The sequence below is a fragment of the Caretta caretta genome, chromosome 1, assembly GCF_965140235.1.
Source record: "Caretta caretta isolate rCarCar2 chromosome 1, rCarCar1.hap1, whole genome shotgun sequence".
Taxonomy (NCBI): domain Eukaryota; kingdom Metazoa; phylum Chordata; order Testudines; family Cheloniidae; genus Caretta; species Caretta caretta.
The window spans coordinates 15104484-15114390 of NC_134206.1; the positions used below are offsets into that span (position 1 = coordinate 15104484).

Sequence of the window (9907 nt, forward strand, 5' to 3'; positions counted from 1 at the left end):
TCATTAATGAAGATATTGAACAAAACCGGCCCGAGGACCGACCCTTGGGGCACTCCACTTGATACCGGCTGCCAACTTGACATGGAGCCATTGATCACTACCTGTTGAGCCCGACAATCTAGCCAGCTTTCTATCCACCTTATCGTCCATTCATCCAGCCCATACTTCTTTAACTTACTAGCAAGAATACTGTGGGAGACCGTGTCAAAAGCTTTGCTAAAGTGAAGGAACAACACGTCCACTGCTTTCCCCTCATTCACAGAGCCAGTTATCTCGTCATAGAAGGCAATTAGGTTAGTCAGGCATGACTTGCCCTTGGTGAATCCATGCTGACTGTTCCTGATCACTTTCCTCGCCTCTAAGTGCTTCAGAATTGATTCCTTGAGGACCTGCTCCATGATTTTTCCAGGGACTGAGGTGAGGCTGACTGGCCTGTAGTTCCCCGGATCCTCCTCCTTCCCTTTTTTAAAGATGTGCACTACATTAGCCTTTTTCCAGCCATCTGGGACCTTCCCCGATCGCCATGAGTTTTCAAAGATAATGGCCAATGGCTCTGCAATCACATCTGCCAACTCCTTTAGCACTCTCGGATGCCGCGCATCCAGCCCCATGGACTTGTGTGCTCGTCCAGGTTTTCTAAATAGTCCCGAACCACTTCTTTCTCCACAGAGGGCTGGTCGCTTCCTCCCCATACTGTGCTGCCCAGTGCAGTAGTCTGGGAGGTGACCTTGTTTGTGAAGACAGAGGCAAAAAAAGCATTGAGTACATTAGCTTTTTCCACATCCTCTGTCACTAGGTTGCCTCCCTCATTCAGTAAGGGGCCCACACTTTCCTTGAACTCAGAACTCCCACATCCCAGACCAATGAGCCATTCTTCCTTCACCTTGGGTTTTTTAGAGCCAATAAAACTTGTTCTTGTGCACGGCCAAGCTTCCTCTGTGCAACTCCTTACATCACCTCTTAGTAGCCTGCATCCTCCATACCAGGAGGTATAGTTAGAAGCAAAACCATAACCTTCATCTTCCTCACATTCCCCTCTTTGCTTCAGTCACTCCTCCAGCAGCTCAACACGGAGAAACAAACTGACAGCACCTCCATCCTCCAGTCCATGAGCCACCATCTCTGCCAACTCTCATGATTTTATCGCGAGTCTGGTGCTACTCCATGTTTGCCATAAAGATTCAGCTCCTGGAGTCATGTGACTACACAAGAATCCCTGCTTTCATTTAAAAGAGGTACATTTTTAGCCCTCATGGTTGCGAAGAAACACATAAAATCATGAAGCAAATCCATGCTAACAGATCTGAAACCAGAAGGCAAAGAAAAAGAATCCCAAATGTATTATTTTTTAAAATCTCAGGATTTTTAAGACAATCTCATAATTTTGGGGGGTTTACTCATGATTTTGGAATGTTGGAGGTTGGCAGTACCCTTGGGATGGCTGGTTGGGTGTCTCTCCTCCACACTCTCCTGGGCTCACCCACACCTCCCTGCCTCCGACTGCAAAGCACAGAGCTGCCTAGCCCTCCTCCTACAGCCAACTCGTCTTCTCCCAAGGTCCTTTCAGAGGTAGCATGGATCAGGTGCTGAGCTGACTAACCCCCTACTGCAGGGGGTGAGAGGCAAAATATTCACACCTCAATCCATGCAAGGGGTGAGACAGCAGCAAAATATCCATCCCCCCGCAGAGGGAGCAGCATCTTCCTTTATGGCTGGGTTACTTCTCCATGCTGGTAAGATAAGAACAAGACAAAGCGATGGACGGTAAGTAAACGGTGGAAGATCACAGAACCGCTGAAACCCAGAAAACCCACGGTAGAATTACTTCCCTATTAAATGCACAAGTCTGGGATGCTTTGTGATGTGGAACATGAACGGGGATTGTGTGGTACCTGCTGCCCCAGCTCATCACTGGGCATCAACTTCCTTTAAGGGCGGGGAACGGGTGCCAGACCTCAGTACTGGGTGTAGAGCTGCTGACAAACGTTCACTCCATGTGCCCCTGACAAGGTTTCTTAACAATCGGGGCTTCAAAGTTTCTTAGCATCAGGCCCCGATGGTCTTGTTTCAGTGTAGACTATTCCAGGGGTTAAGAGCTGCAACTCCAACACTTTTATCTGGGAGAAAAAATAAAATCATCACCGATAAAGTTTGCAGGTGACACAAGAACTGGGGAAATGGTCAATAGAGAGGAGAACAGGTCACTGATGCAGAGCGATCTGGATCATTTGGTAAGCTGGGCGCAAGCAAATAATATGTGTTTTAATAGAGCTAAATGGAAATGTATTCTTCTCGGAACAAAGAACGCAGGCCACATGTACAGGGTGAGGGACTCTATCCTGGGAAGCAGTGACGCTGAAAAGGGAGTTGTGGTGGATAAACAGCTGACCATGAGCTCCTAGTGCAATGCTGTGGCCAGAAGGGCTAATGTGATCCTGGGAGGCATAAACGGGAATCTCAAGGAGGAGCAGAGGGGTTATTTTACCTCAGTATTTGGCACAGGGGTGACTGCTGCTGCTGTGTCCAGTTCTGGTGTCCACACTTCAAGAAGGGGACTGATAAATGGGAGAGGGTTCAGAGAAAAATCACGAGAATGATTAGACGATTAGAAAACCTGCCTTACAGTGATAGACTCAAGGAGCTGAATCTATTTAGAGTCACAAAGAGAGGGTCAAGGGTTGACTTCATCACAGTTTATAAGTTCCTACATGGCAAACGAATATTTGATAATGGGCTCATCAGTCTAGCAGGAAAAATGTAACACAATCCAATGGCTGGACTCTGAAGCTAGACAAATTCAGACTGGCAATAAGGTGTAAATTTTTAAGTGAGAGTAATTAACCCCCGGGACAATTTACCCAGGGCGGTGGTGGATTCTCCCTCACTGGCAATTTTGAAATCAAGATGGGATGTTTTTCTAAAAGCTCTGCTCTAGGAATTGTGTTGGAGGCATTCCATGGCCTGTGTTACACAGGAGGTCAAAGTAGCTGATCACAGTCATCCCTTCTGGCCTTGGAATCTATCAACCCGTCGTTTTCATAGCAGCGGGTGAGAAATAGAGCTTGCTGAATCATACACAAAGGGCCAGATTTTAAAAGGGATTTTAGGTGCCGAACTCCAGTTGAAATCAGTCGAGTCTAAGTGCCTAAACGCCTTTAAAAATCTGGCCCAAAGTGACTTGCAATTTTACAAAAAATAACCATAATGCGTTCACTCTCCCATGATTCAAGTGGTCGTTTTATTCACTGTTTGCAAGTATGCTGACAACAGAGCAGATATTTGTACAAACATTTGCAAACCACCAAGGTTTCAGCCCAAGTGATTATTTGTCCAAAAAGTCATATTGGAGGGTGCCATGTTTGTTCAGCATTATTTGCCTGTTTCACAAGTTTTACTTATCCAATCAGGGAGCAGAAAAATGCCATGTGACTTAGATCAGTGGTTCTCAAAGCCGGTCCGCTGCTTGTTCAGGGAAAGCCCCTGGCGCACCAGACCGGTTTGTTTACCTGCCGCATCCAGAGGCTCCCACTGGCTGTGGTTCGCCGCTTCAGGCCAATGGGGGCTGCGGGAAGCGGCATGGGCCAAGGGACGTGCTGGCCGCCCTTCCCTCAGCACCCATTGGCCTGGAGCGGCGAACCGCGGGCAGTGGGAGCTGCGATCGGCCGAACCTGCGGACGCAGCAGGTAAACAAACCGGTCCGGCCCGCCAGGGGCTTTCCCTGAACAAGTGGCGGGCCAGCTTTGAGAACCACTGACTTAGATGACCTGTCATACAAACTGAATAGTGAATAGCAAATAGTCCAATGCTGAAATTCACCCCTATGCAGAGGGCCAACACAAGGCTATGTCATGTTTAAATCTCCCTGAAGGTCTTTGCTAGCTAAAGGCTTAAAGGTGCCTTATACCAGTATAGCTAATTCCCCTTCTTGTACAGAAATTAGCTCTGTTTTGCCAACATAAATGGATCCAAAGGGGGGGTGTTGTGCCACTTTAACTAAGCCAGTATAATTAATACAGTATGTAGGGTTGCCAACTTTGTATTTGTAGAAAACCGAACACCCTTGCCCGCCCCGCCCTGCCCCTTCTCCGAGGCCATGCCCCCACTCACTCCATCCCCACTCCCTCCGTTGCTCACTCTCCCCCACCCTCACTCACTCTCTCATTTTCACGGGGCTGGGGCAGGGGGTTGGGGTTGGAGAGCGGGTGAGGACTCGGGCTGTGGGTGCGGGCTGTGGCATGGGGCTGGGGCAAGGGGTTGGGGTGTGAGCGGGGCGAGGCCTCTGGCTGGGGGTGTGGGCTCCAGGGTATGGCCAGAAATGAGGGGTTCAGGGTGCGGGAGGGGGATCTGGGCTGGAGCAGGGGTTGGGGTGCGGGAGGCATGAGGACTCCGGCTGGGGGTGCAGGCTCTGGGGTGGTGCTGGGGTTTGGGGTGCAGGAGGGGACTTAGGGTTGGGGCAGGAGGGTTGGAGTACAGGAGAGATTTCAGAGTGCATGCTCTGGGTAGCACTTACCTCCGGCAGCTCCTGGGAAGCTTCTGGCATCTCTCTCTAGCTCCTAAGCGGAGGCACGACCAGACAGCTCTGCCTGCTGCCTGTGCCTACAGACACCACCCCCTCAGCTCCCATTGGCCATAATTCCTGGCCAATGGGAGCAGCTGAGCTGGCACTGGGGGGGCGGGGGCAGTGCGCAGAGCCTCCGTGGGCGTCCCTCCGCCTAGGAGCCAGAGGGCGATGCTAGCAGATTCCCGGGAGTCACGCGGAGCCATGTAGGGAGCCTGCCTGTGCCGCCAACCGGACTTTTAATGGCCTAGTCATGGTGCTGGCCGGAGCCACCAGGGTCCCTTTTCGACTGGGTGTTCCGGTCGAAAGTGGGACACCTGGCAACCCTAGCGGTATGATGTGCGTGTAGACAAGGCCTTAAACAACACAAAATAAACCAATTAAACTGAAAAACGCAGGCCGCTATCCTCGGAGGCTTTTGCCTGTTTTAACCAGCCGGGGAGGAGAACACACCCCTATAAGTCACCCCCCTCCCCGCCTGCCATCCAGATCTCTCTTCCTTATATACCCCACCTAGCTATTTGATATGCAGTGATTCCTTAACCCTTTCCAGGCTGCTGCTTTACCTTGTTACAGGTGTTAATCATAATACCTAGCTTTTATATCACACTTTTCATCCAGAGCTCTTCAAGCACTAAACAAAGGAGGTCAGTACCATTATCCCCTTTTTTACCAATGGGGAACTTGCCCAGAAGGCCAAGGGCTAAGCTAGGACTAGAACCCATATCCCCTGAGTCCCAGATCAGTGCTCTGTTTCAGAGAAAGGTCCCAGTCATGAAACCCAGTTGGATCCAATATTCCCCAAAACTGCGGGGGAGGGGGTGGTGTTAGGACGGGATGCGCTAGCTTAGACCAATAGCTAAATTCAATAGCTATGACTTTATATCGCAAATGTTGGATGAACGTGTGTCTTGAAGATATCTACGTTCCCTAGTATTTTGATTTGTTTATTTGATATTTTGATCCCGACTGTAGAAACCAGAGGAGTTAAAACGTGAATGAGGAAAACTGCCAAAGAACCAAGACCAAATTAACTCAGCCTACCAGCCTGCTTTTGCAACCACCCTCCGCATCTCTGCTACTTCTGCAGATGCCTGCAAACTGGCCGTGAATAAGAATACTCCTCCTGACTTGAGTACTAGTTTCAAGGCTGATATAAAATAAATAACAACACCATGTAAGTCATTGCTGAGCTTTGGAAGAATCTCTGCCGTTGGAGACTTTCCCTGGCTGGCAGAGGTAACTACCGAATGTAGGCCAGAGGGCACTCAGTCTCTCCATTGTTGTTTTTTTTAGCTCTGCAGATTAAGCTGATGATACAGTTGGAAACACAGATATGTACTGTGGGGAATGTGTCTTGGGAGGACGATGAACACCCTGTAACCCTACAGCATAGACACTGAGCCACAGCTCGGCTTCTCCCGCTGCCAGCTCCCCAGGTGGAAGCAGAAAGTTTCTGCTGCCCTCGGCGTCCGTTGGTTTCAGTTCTGTTCCCTCCGATGAGCTGAACTGAAGCCGATGCGGGCAGTTATTTGCACTGCGTTCTACCGGGCAACCTCCTGACCCACTTCTCTCTAGCCCTGACAGACGTGGGTAATGGTGCTGGCTGATTGCGTCGGAAGGGCGGAGAGCGCATGAGGGGAGTGGTGCTGAGCCAGCCACTGGCTTATTTCGTACAACGACCACTCAGCGCCTCGTGCTATTGGAAGTCTCATGGACCTGTGCAGAATGGCTAGACTGATCCTCCTGTCATGACGAGGCAGGAGAGGAAAAACCCCTCACTGCTTGTACCTTCCCAAAGCAGTACCGGATGGGGAGGAAACGTACACTCAACCCCTTCCCCTAGCGGCTTGGTCCTGGCCAATGGAAAGGAGGCCGTGGATGTGGCTAGCACTGGCATACCTGGTACCATTTTGCCATGGGAGTAAGTCACAAAGGGCTAAACTATGTGATTTATGCACAACAACGTGCCTGGGGGCCTCTCTCAGCTGCAGTTTGCCCTGGGGAACACCAGGAGAGATTGTCTCAGGTGGTACCGTCTCTCCAAGAGCTGCTTAGTGCACAGAGGCGGCCCACGCTCTGCACCAGCCATTAACATGGTACAAAGTGCTCCCCAAATGATTTGAGGGTCAATGTGGAGGGACATGCTGAGCGGCCCTCCCTGCTCTTTTCCAGGGGATCTGCTTCCCAGAGGGAGTGAAGACTGGGCAGTCCCTGTTCACAGGAACCTCTATTACAGTTTGACCTTATTGACCATGCAATGAAGGTGGGAGTGCGGGTGGGGTGAGCCCTTCATGCACCCATGCAATGGTAGATCAGAAGCTGGGCACCAGAAATTGGCACAGAGTTAGGAAGCAGATGGAGAGGGAGTGCTCTGAGGCATATAATGGATAAACTGCACTGCAGAAATGTAGCCCAGCAGGAATATTATCATATCTGGGAAACAGCTGACCACAACGCACAGCTGCTGTCCTGTCTGCCCCAGGAGAAGAGGTGAAGGAATTTCAAGGGATAGCATGTGGGAAAGGGTGTTAATGAGTTCCAGGGACCTCAGCACTTGATGTGTACGATTCCTTTGTAGGAAACTGACAGAGACTGCTATTTCCTCTTGCTTCATCTTAACGTTTCTTCCAAATTCCCACTCCCTGCAAAATTAAAACTCCAGTCTTGGGTTAAAAAACCAAACTCTTAGTTGCAATCAAAGCTTCTTTTCCAACTTTTCTCTCTCTCTCTCTCTGTTTTTTTAAGCACAGACATACTTTTGACATTTTATTAGCTGAGTACATTGCATAATGCGCTGGCAGAAAATCTGAAAGCCCTTTATGTTTATCCCTAGCTGCTTTCTCAGCTTCCAGTCTGCAATCTCCATTACCCCAAGCCAGAGCGGGGCTGCAGCCATGGGCCTGGTTGCTAATTGGCTGGGAAAGGGAGCAAGGCACCAGCCTATCTATGTTTTTGAAGAGTGGGCTATTGCATATTAAAATACATCAAGATCTAACTTTGTGCAGCATGTTAGCTTGGCTAGGAGAAGTACCCGAAATAATCTTAACAAGACCCACAAGGCTGAGCTGACTGACACAAAGGAATTTCAGGGTTTTATGATCAAGCTCACGGTCAGCAACAGAACCCAACTATCATGATAAACCATCAGAAGCTGCTTTATCAGCAAAATGGTGAAATCTCTGGGCCAGGTGAATGCAGGGAGAACTGTGATCTCCCTATAATCAAAGAAGAAGTTATTAATATTTATTTTTAACTTATGATTGGTATTTATTTGTGTTACCACATTATCTAGAAGCCCCTCCTGAGACTGGGTCCAAATGAGCCCCTGCCCCAGTCTAAATAAACAAGAGAGACAAAAGGTGGGAGGGGAAACAGTCGCAGAGAGGTGAGGTGACTTCCCGAGGTCTCACAGCAGGTCAGTGGCAGAGCCAGCCATAGAACACAGGTCACCTGACTGTTTTGTTTGAACTCCACATGCCACCAATGTGTAGCTTATAATATGCACAATCCCTTTTATAGGGGGCCTGATCCAAAGTCCATCGAAGTCAAGGGAAATACTCCTATTGATGCCAGCAGGCTTTGGATCAGCACCAAGGAGAGAATGAACCCTCAGGGTTCAGCTGTATAAATCTAGAGTACAATTCCAGTGGGTCAGGAGGACCCTCCTTCATTAGGGAGGGTTGGGTGCGGAGTTTTGGGGTTTTTTTAGTTCTGCAAGTGGTGTTGCCTGGGGGAATGGTGTGAACACCACCGCTCAGGATTGGAAGCTGGATCAATGCTACTTAATCCTAAAGTGTTGAGCTGTCCTGATGCCAAACAGCTTTCATGACTAGGTGTTGGGTTGGGTTGTTTTTCTTTTTAAACATCCAGAAGAGAAGAATCTCCTGCTGCTGGTTCTATGTGTTCCCCATCTGGCTCACCACATCATTCAGGCTTATCTAGTGTGAGAATTCAGAGGTGGCCAGGGTAGCATTCCAGCTGCACAGTGCTGGGGTTTGAGTCTAAGCTCACTCACATGGGCATAAATCAGGAGTAACACCACTGAAATTAACAGCGCTACGCTGGTGTAACTAACTCCCACTGAAGCTAATGGACAGACTCCTATTGGCTTCCTTTCAAGTTGTGCTTAAAAGTAGCTTTCTGAATTGGGAGTGCAGACTGGAAATAAGACACAAATTTTCAGCAGGAAGGGTCATGAACCATTGGAACAATTTACCTAGGTAAGGGGTGGATTCTCCATCACTTCAAATTGAGACTGTATGTCTTTCTGAAAGATACACTTTAGTTCAATCACAAGATATTGGGCTCGATTCTGGAATGGCTGGGTGAAAATCTATGTCCTGTGTTATGAGTGGGAGGATGCTCATAATGGACCCTTCTGGCTTTAGAATCTATGAATCTATGATATACAAGCTCTTACTTCAGCTCTTGGGGCTGGAATCCTCTAAAGACTCCCTTTACAGATGGCGCCAACATATTTAGGACAAAACCAACAGCAGAGTAACATTACAATCAAATTCACACTTCCGCTGGGTTTCCAGCATATGCTGTCCTTTCAGTTTGATGGTTACACCGTAAACTCTTTGGGGCTGGGACAGTCTGCAGTTTGTGTCTCGGACAGAAGCAAACACATTATCGATTGTGGACAAGTAATAACGTATGCTATTAATGATTGTAAAATACAAACACATTGCCTATTTGGGGATGTTTTTAACTGTACATTATTTTAACTGTTTGATTGATGGCGCTGACATTTTGTTCCGGGCAGGGTGAATACGCTTTGTACATAAAATTGTCATTATGGATTATTCTTTCTCTGTGCTACCTTTTAAAAAATCTCCTGTACACTCGCTTTAGGATAGCATATGCGAAGAAGCCAAATTCTCTGCTGATGTAAATTGGAGCAGCTCTATTGACTCCAGTGGGGTTAGCCAATTTTACACCAGCGGAGAATTTGGCCCTGTGTTATTAATGGGTTCCTGTACAGTGAGACCAAACGGGTGGCTTAATGGAGGCAGATTTCAAAGGAAAGCAAAAAAACACAGCGGACTTGTACTTCATGTGCTTGGCTTTGGAGATACTGCAGGATGGCCTCTTCCCTTGGGAAGCTGTCCAGGAAGGGCAGCGGTCTCTTAGCCTTCACTGCTTGGTTTGTCCTTCTGCTGCAGATCTTCCCCATAGCAAGTCAGATGAGGGTCAGCCGATTCTCCTGCACTGACTAGCCCATGTCCCCAGACCCCTGCAAGGCCCTCCACACAGCTGGGCTTCAGCACATTAGGAGGAAGGTTTGGGAGCAGGGTAGGGTCTGGTGCCCCATGTGTATTGCCCACCACTCAACTGCCAGGG

The 9907-nt window shown here is 48.8% G+C and overlaps 1 long non-coding RNA gene across 1 annotated transcript in view; it reads left to right on the plus strand.

Moving 5' to 3' along the window:
* The window catches only part of LOC142069015 (uncharacterized), a 38857-nt gene extending 29490 nt beyond the window's left edge, over positions 1-9367 (plus strand). Inside the window, exon 2 of the long non-coding RNA XR_012664872.1 lies at positions 5534-9367. This is a non-coding gene — a long non-coding RNA (uncharacterized LOC142069015). The remainder of the gene's footprint in view (positions 1-5533) is intronic.
* The last annotated feature ends 540 nt before the right edge of the window (positions 9368-9907 follow it).